Source organism: Mauremys reevesii, linkage group 6, assembly GCF_016161935.1.
Source record: "Mauremys reevesii isolate NIE-2019 linkage group 6, ASM1616193v1, whole genome shotgun sequence".
In the NCBI taxonomy this organism is placed as follows: Eukaryota; Metazoa; Chordata; order Testudines; family Geoemydidae; genus Mauremys; species Mauremys reevesii.
Window position 1 is genome coordinate 111412001 of NC_052628.1, and position 23574 is coordinate 111435574.

A 23574-nucleotide genomic window follows, 5' to 3' on the forward strand; every position below is an offset into this window, starting at 1 on the left:
GTTTTCACCTGTCTTTCTGGTAATTTAGCTTCTGCCACAGATAATGCAGACAGACACTGTATTGCAGGGAATAACTGAATGTTTAAAAAAAATGCTTAGGATTGAATTCTCACATACATAAAATGCTTTTTTTGGACCCAAATGCTGGTTTTGTTCTATGTCTTCTGTTTCACTGCCTCTTAATGGATGCATTATTTCTTGGCTTCATCATTTAGAAAGGTAGTGTTGCTTTAGCTTCTGGGCTGAAATACAGGCTTGTTCATTCTGTGTCTAAACATTCCATTTACCATCCTAAGTACATTGCCAGTGTAAAACAAAAAAAAAAAGTATTAACCACACTGGTAAAATAATGGCTATGTTGGCAGCCTGATTTAGCTTTGGCATTGATGATGGCTCTTCTGCTTCGCTGCTGTGACTAGCTGTTATACAAATCCTCTAGATTTTTGCCTCAAGAAACTTCACAGGAAGGCCTGGCAAATGGAAAGAAGTCCAATTTCATGCACGAGTCACCCACTTTGCTGTCTGATATTTTAAAAAAAAGCCAGTGGCGGTATACTTACAAATATACAATCACTGAAGGATCTATATGTGAGATACCATAAACACACACAAAAAGATACCATGATCTGCGCTGGGGATCAAACCCTGACCTCCAGCACATGTTCAGATCATCTGAGCTAAAGGAATAACTCCATTAGCTGTTGAATAAGCAGCAGGAACTTATCCTCATTTTGGCCTACCACTAGAGCTCTGAATTGTATCTTTCTTCATAACCTTGAAGATCATCAGACTTTGGGCTCCAAGCAGATCTCTTGAAGTGGATTCACTCCCAGTGCCTTCATAGTGATCCTGCAGGGTTCACACTGTCCTTTGAACTGGTTTGGCCAGACTAATAAGCAGACTGAACTTCTGCCTCCTCCCCCAGTCAAACTGAACTTTGATACCAGGGATTGGCCTGCACACATTCCTGTTTTGATGGTGGTGTCTTTCTCTGCCAGACAATGCTGCTGCTGCTGCTGTCTACTTTGGGTCTCCCGGCTAGTGATAATCTGTTTATTATAGGGGGTACAGTGTGCCTGGATGATTACTGGATGAGATTCTATTGCCTGTGTTATGCAGGAGGTCAAACTACTTAATCACAATAGTCCCTTCTAGCCTTATAATTAGGGCCGTTGATTAATTGCAGTTAACTCATGCAATTAACTCAAAAAAATTAATCACAATTAATCACAGTTTTAATGGCTCTACTAAACAATAGAATACCAATTGGAATTTATGAAATATTTTGGATGTTTTTCTACATTTTCATATACATTGTATTCTGTGTTCTAATTGAAATCAAAGAGTATATTTTTATTACAAATATTTGCACTGTAAAAATTATAAACAAAAGAAATAGTATTTTTCAGTTCACCTCATACAGGTACTGTAGTGCAATCTCTGTTGTGAAAGTGCAACTTAGAAATGTACATTTTTTTTGTTACACAACTGCACTCAAAAACAAAACAATGTAAAACTTTAGAGCCTACAAGTCCATTCAGTCCTACTTCTTCTTCAACCAATCCCTCAGACAAACACTTTTGCTAACATTTGCAGGAGAAAATGGTGCCCTCTTCTTGTTTACGTCACCAGAAAGTGAGAACAGGTATTTGCAAGTAGCAAGGTATTTATGTGCCAGATATGCTAAATATTTGTATGCCCCGTCATGCTTCAGTCACCATTCCAGAGGACATGCTTCCATGCTGCCGATGCTCATTAAAAAAATAATGCATTAATTAAATTTGTGACTGAACTCCTTGTGGGAGAATTGTATGTCCCCTGCTCTGTTTTACCTGCATTCTGCCATATAGTTCATGTTATAACAGTCTTTGATGATGATCCAGCACATGTTCATTTTAAGAACGCTTTCACTGCAGACTTCACAAAACGCAAAGATGCTACCAATGTGAGATTTCTAAACACAGCTACAGCATTCGACCCAAGGTTTAAGAATCTGAAGTGCCTTCCAAAATCTGAGAGGGTCGAGGTGTGGAGCATGCTTTCAGAAGTCTTAAAAGAGCAACACTCCGATGCAGACACTACAGAACCTGAACCACCAAAAAAGAAAATCATCCTTCTCTTGGTGGCATCTGATTCAGATAACGAAAGTGAACATGTGTCAGTCTGCACTGCTCTGGATTGTTATCGAGCAGAACCCATCATCAGCATGGACGCACGTCCCCTGGAATGGTGGTTGAAGCATGAAGGGACAAATGAATCTTTATCACATTTGGCACATAAATATCTCACACCACCAGTTACAACAGTGCCATTGTGAACAAGAAGTGGGCAGCGTTATCTTGTCTGAGTGATTGGTTGAAGAAAAAGTAGGACTGAGTGGACTTGTAGGTGCTAAAGTTTTACATTGTTTTGTTTCTGAATGCAGGGTTTTTCGATATATAATTCTACATTTGTAAGTTCAATTTTCAGGATAAAGAGATTGCACTACAGTACTTGTATGAAGTGCATTGAAAATACTATTTCTTTTGTTCTTTTACAGTACAAGTACTTGTAATCAAAAATAAATATGAAGTGAGCACTGTACACTTGGTATTCTGTGTTGTAATTGAAATCAGTATATTTGAAAATGTAGAAAACATCCAGAATATTTATATAAATGGTATTCTATTATTAACAGCATGATTAATTGAGATTAATTATTTTAGATGCTTGACAGCCCTATTTATAATCTACAAATGCCCAATGGTCTCATGCTTGGAGGCTTCAGAGGCCCAATGGGAATTCCTAGAATAGGTTATGTAATGTTTTTAAATGCAAGAATAGGATATAGCACTGCTGGTTGCTGCTACCCATTGGGAGAAGCGCTAAAACTTCTGCTAGCATAGGGAGTGAAAGGGGAGTCCTCCAAAAATATCTGCAGGGAGGATGGTCACAGTGGAATGATTAATTTATTAACCAGTTTGGTTTTTTTGGTCAATAAAATGAAGAATAGTAGCTTATATAGATTAATTGGGGGAAACTCTTTCCCTCCTTCCCTCTTGTAGATCATCCCATTTGATTGATCGCTACATGAAGATTCATGCAACAGTGAGCTTCCCGAATGAGTCACATGCAGCATAGCTAAATTTCCCACCTTACAAGTTGTTCTCTCTGCAATTTGGTACCAAGGCAGGTCAATGAACTCATAATTGGCTCTAATTAACACTCCCACTAGCTGTGAAGTTCTTTGCATGCTGCTGAGTGGCACTCACAGAGGTGCAAAATTCTTCCCTGCCTTTGAACGCATCAAAGAAATGCAAATTAAATCATTTCCGATCTAATCAGCCAGCAGTCAGGATAATGGAAATAAGGAAGAAACCCACCCACATCCAAGGCACACTACAAGCAGTGATCAGTAACACTGAATTTCATTGTAATGGCATCCAATACACATACTGGAAAATATTTAACCATTATTTATAACTAGGCTAATGTGTCTAATCCTTATAGTGTTGGGATTTTCTAGTTTGACAATTGCATATGCACTCAGGAAGATATTATCTAATTTGCTCTCTCAAGCATATTTTACTTTGCACTTAACTTTATTTAAATGCCTGTCCTCAAAGTAGCCCAAAGCACTATACAAACATTCACTAAAGCTCATACTACCCCTGGGAGCTAGGTTAAAGCCAGGTCTAAGCTACGCATAGCTATGTCGGTCAAGGATGTTAAGGGGCACAATCTCTGACAGGCATAGCTGCGCTGGCTGAAGTCCCTAGTATAAATGCAGTTATACCAGCAAACCTGCACTTATACTAACACAGTTAGTTTTGTTTGTTGAGGGGAGGAGATTGTTATACTGAGTCAAAGTATAGCTTTGCTAGTTTAGGTGTGTCCACACTAGGAGTGCTTTGCTAGCATGAAATACTGATATTCCTATTGTGGTAAACACAACCCTAGTGTAGACATGGCCTAAGTATTTTACACCCATTTTTACAGATGGGTAAATAGAGGTACAGAAAAAGTCAACAGAATTGCAACAAGTCGCACAATGAGTCAGCACTAGAACAGAGAAAAGAACCCAGGAAACTGGATTTCCAGGTTCCTGTTGTAACCTCTTGGTACATGCTCTATGTTATATTACTCTATTAGAAGTCTTTCAATCACAGTTTCCAACTTTCACGTGGTAAATAAGCACCCCAACTTTCACAATAAGCCAACCATCAAGCTAATCCCATTTCAAAACAAGGACAAAACAAGCCAATCCCTAAGAACCCCAACACTCTATGTGACTAGTTCCCCCTGGTGTGCAGTCTGAGACTCTGGTGGGCCTGTTGTGCACCCCTGACTCTCTCCCCCCGTCCCCTTGCTTGCCCCCCCCCGCCCCTGCTTGCTGAAAGCCAATCAAAAAAAAGAAGCTACAAACCACAAGCCAAACAAGCTACAAGCCAAAAACTAGCCAACAAGCAACTCTCAAGCCAACTAAGCCAAAAACAAGCCCAATTTCTGCATTTTTCCCCTGGGTTTGGCATGTCTGCTTTCAACATATGAATAAAATACAGGACTTTCAAAGAGCCTTTGATAACGTCTCTCAAGGCAACTGAAGAAATCGAGCAGTTATGGTGAGAGGAAGAGTACTGTCACAGACCAGATAAGAGTAAGAAAACAAATACTAACGACAAATGTGGACTTTTCATCATGGTGAAAGTTCAACAGTGAAGTGCCACAGGTATCTGTAATAGGCCTGTAGCAGTTTACTATATTTTTTAGTGATCTATACAAGGGAATAAACAGTGAGGTAGCAAACTTTGTAAGATACAAAATTTAGGTTAGTCAAGCCTGGACAAGATTGTGAAGGATATCAGAGGGACCTAACAAAGCTAGGTGAATGGAAAACATAACTGCACATGAAATTTATTCTTGATAAATGCAAAATAGCATATAATGAAGGGAAAACACTGAACTGCTGATACACCTGATTGGGTTCTAAATTAACCATCTTCTCAGGAAAAAGACCTTGGCATCATTGTTGACAGCTCTATGAAGACCTGAATGTACAGCACACTTCAGAATCTTTGTTAGAATAGAAAGGGAATGGGATTGATCATGTATATTTTCATTATATATATATATATATATGACAGCTTCATAGAGCTGTCATAGAGCAGGTCTATATATATATCAGTGCTACCCCTTGTCCTGGAACATTGCATTCAATTCTCACCACCCTATCTCAGAAAGATATAGCAGAAATAAGGGTTCAGAGTTCAGTAATGAGAATGAGGAGAAGCAGGGAGAAAAAACTCCACCTGAAGAAAAACTGAGACAAATAAGAGATGATAAAGTTGTGCAAAATGACAATTGGTGTAAATAAAGTAGGTCATCCTCTTTTATAATATAAGAATGAATGGCTAGCCAATGAAATCTGAAAGGCAGCAAATTTAAAACCAGTACCCTTTTCCACCTACTGCACAATTAGCCTGGGGAACTCATTACCACAAGGTATCACAGATAAGAATTTGACAGGTTTCAAAGATGGATTAGACATTTGTGTGACTAGTGAGAACATTAATGGTAAGAATGGGAGGAATAATAAAAATGCCTCCAGAACAAAGAGGGAGAGATGTAAATCCTAAAGGCCACAAGTGAAACACTAACTGGAGGAGTTAGGAAGAAACTTGCCCTAAGGGCTGATTTTCCCTTAACTGCCTATTGCAGCATTTCTTGCAACTTTCTCTGAAGCATCTAATACTGGTGGGTCACTGGCCTGTTCTGCTATGACATTTCTCATGTTCCTATTTGTATTGCCATAAGCTTGGGATGATTGTATTATTTATGATTCTGAGCAGAGCAACAAGCAAGAGATGCAGGGACTTCTCAGTTACATTTTATAGTAATAAACATTTTCAAAGCACAGCATACTATTTGCAGTTTGTTGATGCCAAGTACCGTTTTGTTTGCTGATTGTCGTTCTTTTAGTCCCTCTCCTCCCCCTACCACCTCTTTTGAAACAACCAGATAAAGAAATGTTGCTTTCTGTCACCTAAAATACGGAAGTTTTTTTTAGTTTTAAAATTTACCACTAATTTGGGATGATCTTTGCCACTTATGACTAATGCAATTTGTACTGGTAAGACCTTTATATTGTAGCATTTTATCTCATAAATGTATAGATGTAGAGGCTGGTTTTCAGATGTTCTGGGTGCTTAGTTCCCCCAGTTTCAGTGGGAGATGTCTATGCTCCCTACTTCTCAAAAGTCAGGTCCCTACTGTGCCCATGCATTGTTATTGCAATGTTCCATAGCAGATCAAGATACAGCTGTGGCAACGATTCAGACTCATGAAGACAAAAAAAACCAACCAACCAAAACAAACTAACCCAAAAAAATAAAAATAAAAAAAAAACAGCCCCAGGAATAAGACAGCACTTGCTATGTCCTCCTGAAAAATACAAGATCCCTATCTCCAAGTACTCACTGCCATCTTCAAACAACTGCAAACAGTTCTGCTGTATTCCCAGCTCCTGGAAGAAGTCTATCACAGTGCTAGCTTACAAAAAAGGAAAGTGAGACAACCCCAGTAACTGAAGACCCATCTCTCTCTGCTCCACCACCTACAAACTATACACCTGCTGCATTGTGGCTAGGATTACAGAGGATCATTCCTAAAGTGCAATTTTTCCTGAGTAAGGACTTCAGGGTTTGGTCCACTGGAAGTAAATAACCTGAAAATAAGGGGTGTGGAAACAAAGGCTGAAGGAAGTAAACATTGTGGACTCTAGGAGACTCTTGCAACCAGTGGCAGAGCTGCTTGATGGGGATGAGGGTGGAGATTTTCTCTCTCCCCCTTTGTATTTCTCTCTCTGATCTTCTGGCAGGTACTCCGAATGAATTTTGCAAGGAGAGAAGAGCCTCCAAAAATGTACATTTCCTTTTTTATTTCCAGTAACTATTATACCTGCTTGTTTCTTGACTTCTTTGAACAGGAAATTGTACACTTTCCAATCTGTACAGGCCCACAGCTGTGCTTGTGAAGAACCTTTGATAAAAGATTTGTTAAAGGAAGGTGTACATTCCCCTCAAGAGCTCTGAAATGTTTTGCATGAAAGGCACTTTACTAAGTGTTTTGCCTTGACTTTCTGTACCTTCCAAGCCTTCTTTCCCCCACCCCTGCAAAATGTTCTGCATCACCAGCTGAACATCATGAGGATCCCAAGCTAGGCTCCATTCTTGAAATGTCCATTATTGATTTATCTGTCAGGTATGCAGTGGTTTAGTTTGCTCAGGGTCTGAGTGAGCCCAACATTAGTGGCTCAGTTGTTATATAAGTGTATAGTTCCCTGGTTCATAAATTTGGTATTAAAACTAAGTGTGTATGTAATTTCTGTATTTGTTTCTATATATGTTAATATCATGGATGATCTACTGTATGATATATATCAAGTGGACTCATTTACTGGATATAATGGTCTGATTCTGTACCGCTGTTTACCTCAAATAGTCATCTGTACCTGTGCAAAATGCTTGTAAAACGCTAGGGTTTTTATCTGGCAGTGTTTCAAGCCTGCTTTGAACAGGTGCGATGGCTATACACAAGGCAAAAAAGAGAAAGATCAGGCCTGATTTGTCATCCCAATTTGATACATTATTAATTACTTGTTTTATTGTAGTGTCAGTAGGTCCCAACCTTTACTGGAACCACGTATGTATTGTACATCCATCTATGTAGTAAGAGACAGTCCCCCTGTCCTGAAGAGTTTACAATCTAATAGACAAGACAAAGGATAGAAGACAACGTATTTCTATCCCTATTTTATAGATGGGGAAATTGAGGCATGGGTAGATTAAGTGGTTTGTTCAAGGTCAAACAAGAAATCTCTAGCAGAGCCAGGAACTGAATCCACTGAAATGTGCCTTAAATCAAAAGACTATTCCACCTTGCGATCATACTTTTGAAAGGGCAGGAGTCAAGATGAAATTGAAGCAATATAACCATCAATGCCAGCAGAAAGAGGATACAAAGTAGTAGAAAGATGAAGGAATAATCTTTAGTTAGTGAATTGCCAATCACACCCTACAGTTTTCTTTACTGTATTCATTATCGGAAAATATTCACCAATAGACCCAATCTAATTCTCACTTCACACAATTTTTAAAAGACTATTGACTTCCACAGGAGTTGGATTTGGCCCAAATCATTTCTATAAATAATCCTTAATCGATTAGATTTTTCACAGGCCATCTGCTGAGTGTGTTAGAGATCCTATTTTGGGAAGAGTTCCACTGCCCCACCCCCTGTAGTCACAATAGCACCTGCCTGAATTAAACACATAAAATAAAGTGGTCCATTGTATCTCCTTCAGTGCACACCCTGTGCTCAAGCATTGTGGTTAATGTGGGGCTGGGGAGGGGCGGAGAGCATATTACCCCCAAATACTCTGATTTTCAAATGATCCAACTCAAGTTTGAAAAGTACATGGGCGTGGAAATGACTGCCCTGATGCCTCATGTCACACAATAGAAGTCTTCATGAAATTCAGGTCTAACAGGAACAAATTTATCTCCTCTGCCTCCTTAACAGTAATGTTTTGCATTGCCTATAGCACCTTCTGCCCAAAGATTTCAAATTGCTTTACAAAGATGAATGAGATTAAGCCTGACAACACCCTCCTGAGGCAGGCAGGTATAATCCCTTCTTTCAGTTGGAGAAACTAACATATAGACAAAGCACCTTGCTCAAATTGAAAGGAAGTCTGTGACACAGCTGGGAACAGAATACAGAGCTTCTGAATTCCTGTCATGTTCTGGGGCCACAATACCATTCCATCCACTCTGACAGGAACACTCAGCTCCAGTACACACACAGATGGAGCCAGCTGAACTCTGTGGAAACACTTGTCTTGTTTTTTCAGCATACTCAGATTTCCACTGCATAAAATTACATATTCTGCACTAGAGGAGGTAGTGAATCACTAATGCCCTTAGCATTCCAGATTTTGTTTCTGCCCTCTGGAGGATTCTGTGGTAGGTTCTGACATTTGCAACTCAGGGCTTGCCCTCACTATCAGGGTAAGTCTACCTAAGTTACACTACTCCAGCTGCATGAACAACATAGCTGGAATCGATGTAGCTTAGGTCAATACTCTGGTGTCTTCACTGCACTGCATCTATGGGAGACACTCTCTGGCCGACTTACCTTAGGCCTGGTCTACATTGGTGGGGGGAATTGATCTAAGTTACGCAACTTCAGCTGCATGAATAACGTAGCTGAAGTCGATGTACTTAGATCTACTCACGATGGTGTCTTCACCATGGTGAGTTGACTGCTGCCGCTCCCCCGTCGACTCCGCCGGCTCCTCTCACGGCAGTGGAGTATAGGAGCCGACGGGAGAGTGCTCAGGTATCAATTTATCGTGTCTAGACTAGACAGAATAAATCGACCCCTGCTGGATCAATTGCTGCCTGCCGATTTGGTGGATACTGTAGACATATCCTTACTCTTCTTGAGGAGCTGGAGTACTGGAGTCGACTGGAGAGTGTGCTGCTGTCAATTTAGTGCGTCTGAGAATTCTGGAATGATATGGGCCAGAGCATAGAATTACTAGGCAGGATTATACACACTAGCAGCTAATGCCCTTTCTAAAAAAAGCACTGTTTTACTTTCAGTTTGTCTTCTTCCAAGAAACTTTCTACAACCTTTTCTTTTCTTTTCCCTGCTCACTGACTTTCGCTAGAAATTAATTTCCTTATAAAATCATCTTGGGTATGGTCATGGTACTCCCAAGCAATCACAAACCATGCCAGTGCTCCAAGGATATACTGTATTGCTCTGAATTTACTGTAACTACACCCAAGACAATTTTATGATTAAATCAATTTCTGGCAAGGAAAGAGAAACATCATGGACTACTAGTGCCGGTCGTCTGGAGAAGGAACACATACTGCTAGCTAGTTACTGAAAAAATACAGAGAGACTACTTGTTGAAACAACTTTCTAATCTTCAGTTTTATGGCCAATGAAAGCTCTTAAAAGTGAAGGCCAGTTCTGGGTGTTAACTTTAACTCACTTTTGTGTTGTACAAACATCTGTCTTTTCGAGGGAAAGTATACACTTTCTAAAAATAGACACCAAGTTGTGATGTTTGGATCATTTCCCTGCCTGAAGAGGGTTCATACTGCTGGAATGGCCTCCTCTTCTGTACCTATAATAAAAGCAATGCCACTATCTTAGCAAAGAAACAAAAGACTCACCAAGTCAGGCTCCTATTCTGCAAACACATATTCATGTACTTGGCTTCGCACACGTGAGGAGGCTCACTGAAGTCCCTGGGACTAGTCACATACATAAAGCCAAACTAATGTGTCCATTTGCAAGATGGGCCTAAATTCTCACTTAAGTGCAAATTTCTGCACGAGCATCTTCAATGGGCAGCTGGAGAAACACACAAAAAGAACCGACTGAAAGAAATCCTCCATTGATCACTATTCAGAGAAGGATAACTTATGGGACTTAAAGAGGACATTCATTCAAAGAGTGGCCCAGGACAGGCAGGGGCTGCAGAAGCTTGTTCATGCACCAAGAAGTGATGTCTGATGGTGTGGGAAGACTTCAGAGTCACATAAATGTTTCTTAGATACAGTTGGACCCTGTTATGTCGCTGGCCTAGGGGTTTGCCAAAAAAAAAGAGATAACCGATTGATGATGTTTATCCACCCCCCCCCCCCTGACCTCCCCTCTCTCCTCCACCCCCCCTCCCCCCTGCCTGCTGCCTGCGCGGCCTGCTCCGGGGCCCGGGCGGGGGGGGGGGGTGGCGCGGGGGGCCGATGGGCGGGACCGAGGCAGCAGCCAGGAGGCGGCCGGGGCGGCGGGCGGGCGGCGCGGGGCGCGGGGGGGCCGAGGGGGCGGCGGGCGGGGGGGGGGGGCGGGGGCGGGCGGGCCGGCGGGCGGGCGGCGCGGGCGGCGGGGCAGGGGAAGGCGGGGCGGGCGGGGGGGCGGGCGGGCCGGGGCGGGGGCGGGGGGGCGGGTACGCGGGGGGGAGCCGGGGCTGGGGGAGCGGGGAGCGGGGGCAGGCGGCGCGGCGGGCGGGCGGGCGGGCGGGCGGCGGGCGGGCGGCGCGGGCGGCGGCGGGCAGGCGCGGGCGGCTGCGGGGGCGGGGCGGGGGGGGGCGGGGGGGGGGGGGGCGGGGGGGGGGCCGCGGGCGGGGCGGGGGGGCGGGGGGGGCGGGGGGCCGGGCGGGGGCGGGGGGGGGGGCGGCGCGGCGCGCGGGCGCGGGGGCGGCGGCGCGGGGCGCGGGCGCGCGGCGGGGGGGGCGGGCGGCGGCCGGGGGGGGGGGCGGGAGGGGCGAGGGGGCGGGGTGGGGGGGGGGGGGGGGCGGCGGCGTGGTGGGGGGGGCGGCGGGGGGGGGGTGGGCGGGGGGGGGGGGCGGTGCCTGGGGGGGGGGGGTGGGGGGGGGGGGGGGTGTGGGGGGGGGGGTGGGGGGGGGGCGGGGGGGGGGCGGGGGGGCGGGGGTTGGGGGAGGGGGGGCGAGCCGGGCAGGCCGGAGGGGGGCAGGGCCGCCGCCGGGGTTAGTGTGGCAACTGGGAAGTTACATTGTGCGCTTCAAATTCTCGAGATATTAGAGAGTTCGGATTATAAAATGAGAGACCGATTAAGAAAACGAAAAAGAGCGGAACCAGGAGATAAGACATAAGAGGTCACTTAAGACTTAGATTAAGTTATTCTGTTCTTTACGGATATGTCGAGATAAGTATTTTAACAGATGAACTGAAATAAGTCACCTCTCCCCCCAAAGGCTTCTCAAAAACAAAGGCCAGCTGGATCCAACAATACTATAGAAAACAATACAAAAGCTACCAAAAATGGATACAGCCAAAAGTCTACTGCCACCATTGAGGCAAAACATGTGTTCAGGCAAACTGCTCAGATACCGAAAAACAAAACCACAAATTAACTGAAAGCTAAACAATTGAACATGCTGTAAAAATGAACTCTAAGCTGCCAAAGCCAGGTTCTGGCAACCAACCAAATGGAATTCATTCTAAATGAAAGACCCTCTTCTCAGAGAAAGCCCTGTCATTGCTTCTGGAAAGTTTAACTTTAGGAACCTGCAAAATGAGCATTGCTCTCTTTTGGCCATTACAACATAGTCCTGGATAAGCAGCGGTGTCAAAGATATCCAATTCTCAGTATAGTCAGGGCTTTAAAAAGATTGTCCCACCATGCCCTTGGTTTTCATTCTCAGATGACAACTGCTGGATACTATACTTCCTGAAGCCTCCAGTTAATTGTAAGTAGAACACATTATGTAACTTAGCCTGAAAATGACTGAAGTTGGGACGATCATTCCAAGATCCACATTGGAGAGGAACAGCCATAAAAATCAAACCCTCTCCCCTCAAATATACTCAACTGAGACTAAAAGTAAGTACTGTAGAGATTAAAAAAGTAAAACAAAAACCGTTTGGTGTTTGCACTAGAACCATTCATGGGCACCTCCCTCCCCAATAGATGCAGGTACTGCAGGCCAAGTTCTGATGTAAACAGCAGTATGGTAAATCTGGAGTAACTTCACCAGCTGTCAGCTATGGATGTACTCTCTTTCAACTGAGATCAGAATCTGGTCCTGTGTTTTTAAAGGTACAAGCATACTAATTAACTCAGCCACAGATTTAAATATTTTGATAGACAATGCATTTACCAGAAAGTGCTACAAAGAATGGTATTTTCAGGAGTGTTACCAAGGTGTGATTATTAGTGCTTCAGTATGGGATGTGAGAGGCTTTACTTCAGTACTCTATCCTGTATATGGAATAAACCACCATGTGAGTTGTCACTACAGGACCATGGACAGTATTGTGTGACATGCACAAAGTCCTATGTAGGGAACAGTACAGAGCCACCCAAAGGAAAGCCTAGGAGAGGGGGAGTGGTATGTGTACTCTGCACCATGCACTAGGAAGATATGGATTGCTTCCTTCATGTACCAGGCTCCAGTCCGCAGGCTGGTCTGGAAGGGGGCAGAACTGGGTCCATGGCCTTGCCTCCTTCTGGGCAAAGAGAGAAAAGCAGTTCCCTGCTCAGAGAGACTGTTACAAGTTCTCTGCCCTTGCACAAGCGACACCAAGAGGTTGAAGTTTCTTAAGCCCCTATGCCCTACATAATGGCCAAGCACAATCTAGTTCTGTTTATGTTACACTGTAAACTTGCCTGTGTTTTCAGGGAGCTTACCACAAATTTCTGTCCTTTAGCAGTGTGCTTGGCTACAGATCTTAAATACCATACTAAGGAGCTAATATAGAATACAGTTAAAATAGGACTGAGCTATTACAGATGGTTAACTATAATAGTGATGTCACATTATAATGTACTACATCTGAAATTAAGAGAAGATGATCTTTTTGTTTGGCTATCCAGGATGTGTTTTCAGTCTTCACTGTCAAACCCCATTACACGAGCCATCCATTCCTCTGTGGTCTGCCAGAATGCAAAGAAGCTTATTCCTATCATCTGCTGATGACCATGTGAATTCATTTGGATTAATACTGAACAGATACAGAGCACAATATTCATACCTGGAAGCCACATAATGCATGAAAATAAGGCAAAGGGACAGAGACCAGGTTAAGTGAATCTATCACTGCATTTTGGATACCTGTTTCTAAGCGTGTAAAACTTTTCCTGGGTTCAAACTATTACAGATTCAAAAGGTAGGTCAGGTTCCCTGAAATATTTGAGTATCATTGGCTATTTATGTATGGTTTTAATCCCCAATCCAGGGGGAAAAGTAACTGCTGTTCATCCCCACAAATTCTGTTTTGTTGGTTTGTCCAAACCTGAAACGGGGGGTGAAACTGTGTGGGTGCACAGACATGCTCCTTTCACAGAATAGCTTCTGCCTTCAGCTACATGTCAGTATTGCCTACCAGTAGCACCATTTCATTGGAGCCAGAGAGTTGTGGGTTTGATTCATCATAAGACAGATGGTTCATGGAGCACTAACTATGATTCTTGGCAGAAAAGTTTTTCTGTTTTTTTTTTTTAAATACACCCTTAAATGGAAGTTGTGTTTTTGCTAGATGAGCAGTGTTTTGAGACAATTCAAGAGGGAAGATCTCAAAGGGTGAGAGCTACCTTATGCTCTCTCTCTCTCTCTCTCTCTCATGGATATTTTATACTGGATGGTTTGTTGTATTCTATAATCTACAGTAAAAGTCATATACATTGAAAGTACATGTTTTGCTTTCTGTGTATAGAAAACACTACAGTGGCTATTGTCCTTTTGATAATCTGTTAACCAGTAGTTCCTTCTCCCTCTATTGAGTGGCCATCTAATTGGAAGTTTAAAATAATCCTGTGAATGGATGGACAATGAAAGAAAGAGCAACTCTGCTTTCTGGCCAGAATCTGTTCTCTTACTAACAGTTTTCTAAATGTCCAAAGCTGTGAGCAAACTATTGCTGAATCCACGTTAATTGCTCAATTTGTCTACCCAGCCACTGCACCACCAGCATCTAATAAAAGAACTTTGCAAACTCACTGGTGTCATTCAAATACAATGCCGTTTTACATAGGTTACACCAATAGATATATGTCCAGCTATGAGAGGAATCTGATAAAATGTATCAATTAATGATTTGACAAGTTGTGAAAGGGGTACTGTCAAGTAATTAGATATAAAGTGCATGGTTTTATAACTAAAGAAATCAATCCAAATGAGAACAAATTTGGGGGGCAGGGGGGATCTAAATCTTCCACTGCACTGTTGCTAATATATGTCCCAATCCTCCAACGTGCGCCACATGAATAGATCCCCTATGCCCTCATGGATACTCCTTATCTATTCTGGAGCCCTGTGCAGGTGCAGGGGTCTGCCCATGCAGAGCTCACTGCAGTATGACAGCCCTAGCTACGACAGTGTTCTACCAATGCATGAGAATTGCCACGCAGCTTCACTTTCTAAGATGCGTGAGATGCAAGCAAACAGCAGAAGTAGTAAAAGGAAAATAAGATATCATTATTTCAATTATAATCTAAGACAGTATTAGTAACCCAGTTAATATATTATGTGATTTATATCTTGCTATTGTTTAATGACAATTTCCTTGTAATCAAATAATTTTTAAATGAAGATATTATCACACAGATAGGGGAATGCCAGTCAATAACTGAAATAGTATATAAAGGCTAACGGAGGAAAAAGGAGGACTTTTAATTTTAATTGACAATACAGTGTTCTTCTCAGCAGCTGTGGATAGTCGATAAACAAGTAAAACAGAAAAAGACATGCCAAAAGACTATAAATATGCAATTCCAAATCTAGTTAATGTTTTTTCCATTCAATTCCTACATTTACTTAAACAACATGGAGTCTCTTAGTACCAAATTCCTTCAAGTAGCAATGATTAAACATTTCTAATCACACCAGTTCATTAGAAGATGCAATTAAGACAAGAAACACTTTACAACTCCTATTGTTTCAGTTCTCATGTAGGAAAATAAGTTACACTGTTGATTTCCCTTCTCCCGTCCCACCCACGGCCAATTCAGATTGCACTTACCCAGACAGTGAACTTGACAGCAATTTCAAATGCCACAAGTGGAAATAGAAAGTTGAAGTCACCCACCAAACACTCCACAAAGACACCGCACTGTCCAATTCTCACTCTATGAGGTTTCTTTGATACCTGCAAAGAGATTTGGGTCATGTTCAGATAGGTGAAAATAAGCAGCACATTTACTTTCCACTTAGTCACAGACAGAATTAATATTGATTTCTGTGTTCTTTTACCAAGTGTTAGGGCTTAGAGCTAAGCTTCTGAAAGCCAGCCTTACTAGATGAATGGAGAAGTACGTCTAATCTCTACATTACAGAGAGCTACTACACTTATTAAAATATTTATTGTTTAAAACTGTTAGGTTCCATCAGCTGATGACTATGTTGTGATTCTGTCATTTCTGAAAGGCAAAGTTAGAGATGTGAACAGAAAATGACTTATTATTATTACTACTACACACAGAGTTTTAATAGAGTCCGCAGGGAAATCTCCCAAAAAGGGAATTCAGTACCCTGCAAAAAAAAGCAATGCACTCATTAAGCTGATCTCTCACAAATTAACAAGTTTGATCTTTACGGTAACATAGGACTGCACCGCTCTGCATAAGCAAATCCACATGGAATTGCCCTACTACCAGCTCTTGAACTTATTTAGGCAATTTAACAAAAGGAAAAAGGTTGTCTGTTCATTAAAATCACTTTTGAACTGTTTTTACCATTTTAGTGTCTTCATGACAGAAGCCTTCAACTCATTTATTTTTCCTTTTGGATGTGAATGCCCAACACTGCATTTTCTAAGTTTTATGAACAGCAAATAATTTTTAATAGGGTATTTTGTGTAATTCACAATCAACTCCAAGTAACTGGAAAATTTGGAGGATTCATGCTACTTAAAGTGGGTGTGCAAGAGTTAGAATTTTTTAACAAAAGCAGAACAGCAAGTACATGTACATGTAATTTTGCAAGTGTACAAGTGGAGAAATGCTGAAATTCTGTCCCTGTATTTTTCTAATCAATTTGTGGACAGATCTAGCGATCTTTTTCTTCCTGTAAAGAAGTTTTTCCAAAGCCATGGAAACAACAACAACAACAACTGGGAGAGAGAGTGTGCGCGTGCTAATAAATGGCAGTCTGGCACTAATATGCTGCCAGGTTGTCTACTGTGTTGTCTGCCAAGTGCCTGCTCCCGAGCACAGAAGTTGGTAGCCTTTGGCTCATTCTCTCTTGGAACTGAAATGGCCTCCAGAGGAAACAAAGAACAAACAGTCAGTGGGTGCTTTCTGTGTAAATGAGACAATTTCCGGCAGGTTTTTGCTATGGAGTACATAATGAACGAGGTACATACTATTGATACTCTGATAGTTTCTCCACCCAGGGCCGGCACCAGGCACTTGGGGTGGCCAATACAAAGGGGCGACACTCCATCCGCTATTGGGGCGGCATGTCTGGGTCTTTGGCGGGAATTCAGTGGCAGGTCCCTCTCTTCCTTTTTGAGAGGGAGTGAAGGACCCGCCGCCGAACTGCCAAAGGATTGAGCTGCCGCCAATCGGCTTTTCCTTCTTCTTCGCCACTTGGGGTGGCAGAAAACCTGGAGCCGGCCCTGCCTCCACCTTATCCCCGGCTGTTTGTGCTTCTTCCCTATGATTGGCACATATTCTGGAAGACTGCATGATTAATTTTTTAATGAAAAACAGCCCTCTCACATTCTGTGTGGAAATGCAAGTATGCCTGTTGGTGTCTACAGCACCTGGCAGTAAGACATTCAGAGCAGATGCTCAAGGGAGGATGACCTGGGTGCACAGCTGCATCAACCAGAGCCAACCAAACATCCTTCTTCAGCTGCCAGTACAACAGAGGTTCTTTCTCGTCAGTGAAATCATTGCGCCCCACAGATGCAGTTGAGGCTCTGCTAGTGGTGCTGTTGATGCATCTGCTGGGCCACCCCAGAAATGGGAACACATTGCACAACTATGAGAAAAGTGGAGTGGACCCTGAGTCACACAGGCTTTTCTGCACACAGATAACACTATGACAGTGCTTGCGGTGTTTTCCTAGGGGCTTACAGAGGCTGTTCTAGCAACCGATATACCAGACTGGTTACATGGTTTGGGACTGTTGGTGTTAATTGAAAAATATGCCCACACTCATAATTTTAGCCTTTTTCAAAATGTCCAGTCTGTACCTTGGCTGTTTGCCTATGCAGAATAATACACACAGCTCATCGCCAATCTCCAGAAACCACTGTCCATGCAGACTTTCCTACTGCACTAGTATCAGCTCCTTCCCAAACACGAGGTGGTATACGGAAGTTCTCTGAGGACATTCTGGAAGTATGAGGAGTTCTTCCTCTTTACCCGTTACCACCCATGTTAAGGTGCTCTACAGGATGTCCCTCATGCTCTTCCCCTTCTGGAGTCACTGCCAACATGGTACCATTATCATCATGGAGTCTCTCCAAAAAAATAATTTAAAATGTGTGTCACCCACAGATCAACCCTCTCTCTCCCCACGGTTACACTGAACTAATGCACTGTGACAACAGACTATACCAATACCACTTCCTCTGTACTCCTAAGGACTCCCACAGTTTTGATCACCAATTTGTCCAGTTGCATTGTGAAAAAAAATTATGTGCATTTGATTACTGAGGCCTCTTTCACTGGCAAACCTGCGAGGAAGTGACAATGAAGCCATGCTGGTGCCTATATTAGGATTATCCTCTTGCATCTGCATGGGACCAAAGGGTGTTTTTGGACAGGCTCCTTTGTCTCTTCAGGGTTGCTATGGCTACCTCTCTTGTTCATACTGTGTGCTAATGACTAGACTAGTAAAAGTGTTTAATGGACACTAGTTGACAGAGACATCAGGAGAACAGACTTGATCTCTCACAGCTGGACAAACAGGCTATTATAGAGATCTAATTCCACTCTTTGCAGCTGAGATTCAGACATACATGGATGACAGAAAAAAAAATCAGGAAGGAAATAAACTCCTTAAGTGCACTTAGTGACTGTATCTACTGCTCTGTCTTAGAGATTTACACAATATACACAACATATTGCTTTGTATGGGGATGAGACACTACCTATTCACAGTCTGTTCAAGGACATTCCACAATGACAACAAGAGGCAAAATTCACAAAATCCATTGTTACAAATAATGCTCCTAGCTCTAGTATTTACTAGAAACAGGCCCACGCAGTGAAGTTCACATCCAAATAATTATGGCAAGTTGTTGTGGTGAAAGAGGTGAATACATTGACTTGTCAAAGATTAAACAAATGGTTTCTTGTCACTGCTACAACCTGGAACTCCAGGACTCGAGGGGAGAGTCTGGGAGCAGTTGATGCACCAGGCCATATCTTAAAAGCCTTTCATTTGGTAAGGCAAGAGGTTAAGTTCTCATGAGGACATTGCTCAGAAGCTTTGAGAATACCTATTGTCAATTGGAGAGGTGCAGGAGTGCCATTTATAGTATGCTCCTTTTATACAGAGGGGGAAAAAAATGCCTATTTGCTTTGGAAAATAAGGGCCTTTGTTGGCAATTCTGGCTCTAAAGAAACGTAGCTGGATGATTCCTATAGGGAAAAACTGTGTTGCTAGTCCAGATAAGCAACTGTAAAGAGTAAGAAAAAAGAGGGGAGATATGATGAATGGTGATCAAAGCTCTAACTCCTTTAAGTGAATCTCCTTTGAGAACTAAAGGGAAGTGCGTAGAAAGTGACTTTAAAGAAATCGCTACAGTTTAATCATTTCTTTTCAGTTCTATTTCTTTTTGATTTTCATGCAAAGACTGGGTGGGAATCTGAAAAATCAGTAGTGAAATTATAAATGTCAGAAGGGGAAAGTGGGAGATCTCTTTTAAAGCCTAATGATGAATTTTTAAGGAGTTAAGTAGAAACACAAATTTGAGGGCAGTTTGCAAAGTATAATCTTTTGATGGAATTGTCTCTTTTCGTGATACAGGCAAAATGTGGCTTTTGTCTGAAAGTAAAACTAAAATGGATATTTATCCCTGTGTAGTGAGCTTTCTGAATAAGGCTTGTGATGACCCTCTCTCAGTCAATCTCATTTACACTATTGCAGTTTTGAAAGTTTCACTCAAATCAAAAGCAACTTGTCAGTTTCTAGCAAACCGACAATACTACCAAAATCAGGCTAAACTTCTATTTCTCAGTCTATTTGACCCAAAGACTGAAGTCACTAGATGTCCACTGCATCTTTCTCTGCTACAATTAACATTTGCATGGTAAGGAACTAGGGTTGTCAAGCAATTAAATAAAGTAATCGTGATTAATTGTGCTGTTAAACAATAATAGAATACCATTATTTAATACCATTTAAATACTTTTGGATGTTTTCTACATTTTCAGGACTGATCTGAGGACCTCACTAAGCCATCCAATTGGTAGTTGCGACGGGCGGTGTGTACAAAGGAAAGGGACGTACGCGAGCTTATAACCCGCACTTACTGGGAATTCCTTCTTCATGGGAAATAGATGCAATCCCCGATCCCCATCATTAATGTGGTTCAACGGGTTACCCACACACCTGTCGGCATAGGGTAGACGCACGCTGAGCCAGTCAGTGTAAAGCAAGAGCAGCCCCAGACATCTAAGGGAATCGCAGACCTGTTATTGCTCAGTCTCGTGTGACTGAATGCCACTTGTCCCTCTATATTTTCAAATACGTTGATTTAAATTATAACACAGAATACAAAGTGTACAGTGCTCACTTAATATTTATTTTTGATTACATATATTTGCACTGTAAAAAAAATACTATTTTTCAATTTCCCCCATTACAAGTAATGTAGCGCAATGCTAAACATTTGTATTCCCCTTCATATCTGGCACGTAAATACATTGCAATGCCAGCTATAAAAATACCATGCAAATGCCTGTTCTCACTTTCAGGTGACATTGTAAATAAGAAGCAGGCTGCATTATCTCCAGTAAATGTAAACAAACTTGTTAGTCTTAGTGACTGGCTGAACAAGAGGTAGGACTGAGTGGACTTGAAGGCACTGAAGTTTTACATTGTTTTGTTTTTGAGTGCACTTATGTAACCAAAAAAAATCTCCATTTGTAAGATACACTTTCACAACAAAGTATCAGAGGGGTAGCCGTGTTAGTCTGGTTCTGAAAAAGCAGCAAAGAATCCTGTGGCACCTTATAGACTAACAGACGTTTTGCAGCATGAGCTTTCGTGGGTGAATACCCACTTCTTCGGATGCATCCGAAGAAGTGGGTATTCACCCACGAAAGCTCATGCTGCAAAATGTCTGTTAGTCTATAAGGTGCCACAGGATTCTTTGCTGCTTTCACAACAAAGAGATTGCACTATAGTACTTGTATCAGGAGAATTGAAAAAATACTATTTCTTTTGTTTATCATTTTTACAGTGCATATATTGGTAATAAAAATAATAATATAAAGTGAGCAATGTGCACATTGTATTCTGCGTTGCAATTGTAATCAATATTGAAAATGTAGGAAAAAATCAAAATATTTAATAAATTTCATTACAGGGTCAGGGCACCAAAAAGTATGAAAAAAATGGCATGTTTTAAATTATATATATTATATAAAAAGCAGCAGACAATACTCCTTTAAGGTCATTTAAATTAAAATGTCTATATTCTTAAATGTCTCTGACAGCTCTAGTAATACTATATCTTAATATGTAATAGACTATGAAGTGCACCTTGATATAAAAGCAGCTTGGACAAAGAGCTGTCATCAAATTTCTCACCATCATTTTTCTTTTCCCCTTGATCATCTAGTGACAAAACAGCAATGTAGTCAGCTGCCTGTGTGGGAATCTCCTAGGTTCAAAGCCATCCTTGTGCCTCCTTCTTCACCCACATGAGCTTATGAGAGTTCTTTCCTCTTAATCATGCCATGATTCTGTTTGATCTGCTAATCATTATCACCAGGGTACAGAAAACATATTCTGCTACTCTTTAAAATTTGCTAAATATGCATGCTGAAGTGACGTGAAACAAATGCAGGAGGGAAAAACAGAGCCAGATGAATCAGAAGGCACACAGTGTACATCTCTAACAAAGACTTTAAAGGGTAATAACAGTCCTTTAATGTGTGGCCAATTACACCATTGATGTGATTATGGTGATTTTTAAGTATTATAGCAAAGGACCTAAGCTGTGGTAGCTGTAGTCACCAATTACCGGTTTTACAATAGAAAGTTTTCTTAGTTAACAAACTTGCACTAGTTTATACTACATTATTTGTAAGTTAATACTTCTCTGAAGGATTATGGGTCTGATCCAAAGCCCACTGCACTCAACAGAAAGACTCCCAGTGCTTTTGATTAGCTTTGATTAGGCCCTATGGTTAGAAGCAGGAAGACACTATTTTAGCACAATAGTGCTTTGTACTGGACATCTCAATTACTTTTCAGAACAAATTTATTTGCATACACGCACAAGTGAAAGAGATTACCTGTGGTTGAGATAAGCAACAAAGACCTTAGCTAAATGGTTATCCCAGTATCAGAACCTTCTACAAACTAGGCCTGGAAATCTCATGGGAACAGGATCTCTCAGAAAATGTGACATTCTAGTTTCTGTTCCCACTTGGAAAACCTCTTTTTGTATTTTCTTGCTTCTGATGCCAGTGCCAGACAAATCAGGATTTGCGGGAGGGGAGGGGAAACATTTATCTGAATACTTCAGAAAGTCAAAAAAGTTCAGTTCAAGTTCACATCTAACAAGGGAGGTTTGGTATGTGTGGTGCTCTTAAGTTATCTGATCTGATCCTTTCATAGGTAAAAGCAATAAAATGTACTAAAAATGGTGGTAGAACCAAGCTTACATGTGCTACCATGAAAATAGCCATGTGTACTCAGGTAAGGTGGTCTATGCAGTGTGGCACTTGGAAAAGCATAAGCTGGCTGAATTGAGTGCTGGATAAATGACCCCCAAATAGAGTAATCAACTTTGAAATGCCAAAAAACCTGCACTCCTCCCCACCAAAATCAAACCTGCTGAAACCCTAACCCCTCCCCCCACCAACAGCCACTTATTGCAGTGGTTCTCAACCATGGGTATGTGTACCCCTGACAATACACAGAGGTCTTCCTGGGGGTACGTCAACTTATCTCGATATTTACCTAGTTTTACAACAGGCAACATAAAAAGCACTAGTGAAGTCAGTACAAACTGAAATTTCGTACAGACAATGACCTCTTTATACTGCTTTATATATTATACACTGAAATGTAATTACACTATTTATATTCCAATTGATTTTATAATTATATGGTAAAAATGAAAAAGTAAGAAGCAATTTTTCAGTAATAGTGTGCTGTGACACTTTTGTATTTTTAGGTCTGGTTTTGTAAGCAAGTAGTTTTAAAATGAAATGTGTGAGATTCTATACTTTGGGGGAGCGTCCTGTAACCCCCATATTCCTCATCTGTATATAACTGTGATCTTGCATATAAAGCAGGCTGCGTGAGGTATCGGGGGAAGGTTATGATCTGTGGATTTCTCTATCCATATATGTAGATAATTAATGTATATGAAGTTATGAGAATTGTGTTGCACGGTTGTCACTAAAACATGCTGTAAGTGGGGGAATCAGCCAGATATTAGCTCTCCAGAGGTAACAGCAAGGAAAGTAACCAACAGCCGGGCAGGGTGACAAATTATCTATCAATAACCATTGTCCAGCAAGGGCGCTACAATTCAATGACTCACCTGCATGAGGCCACACCAGGGGAATTACTTAACCTTGCCTGGAGACTGAGCAATGCCACCCAGACATGCCTGGAACTGTGCTTTCCCAAGCACATGGACTGAGGGTATAAAACTGAACACAGGGGGCCCAGGCTTGGCCTTTCTCCTTCACTCATCCTTGCAAGCAACAAGTACAGTCTGAAGACCCCAACTGAGGGGACTGACCCAGATTTCAAGAGTGAAATCTGTATACTATGGACTGCAATATCCAATGGGGTGAGAAAATCTGCTTAGTCTAGATGTTGCCCAGTCTAATAGGGTTAAGAGTTTAGACTGCATG

At 41.9% G+C, this 23574-nt stretch overlaps 1 long non-coding RNA gene across 2 annotated transcripts in view; it reads right to left on the reverse strand.

Annotated features, from left to right (window-relative positions):
- LOC120407472 overlaps nt 1-23574 on the reverse strand; it is a 123681-nt gene that overhangs the window by 50179 nt on the left and 49928 nt on the right. For both annotated transcript variants that reach the window (XR_005600009.1, XR_005600010.1), the window contains exon 2: nt 15537-15662. This is a non-coding gene — a long non-coding RNA (uncharacterized LOC120407472). The remainder of the gene's footprint in view (nt 1-15536; nt 15663-23574) is intronic.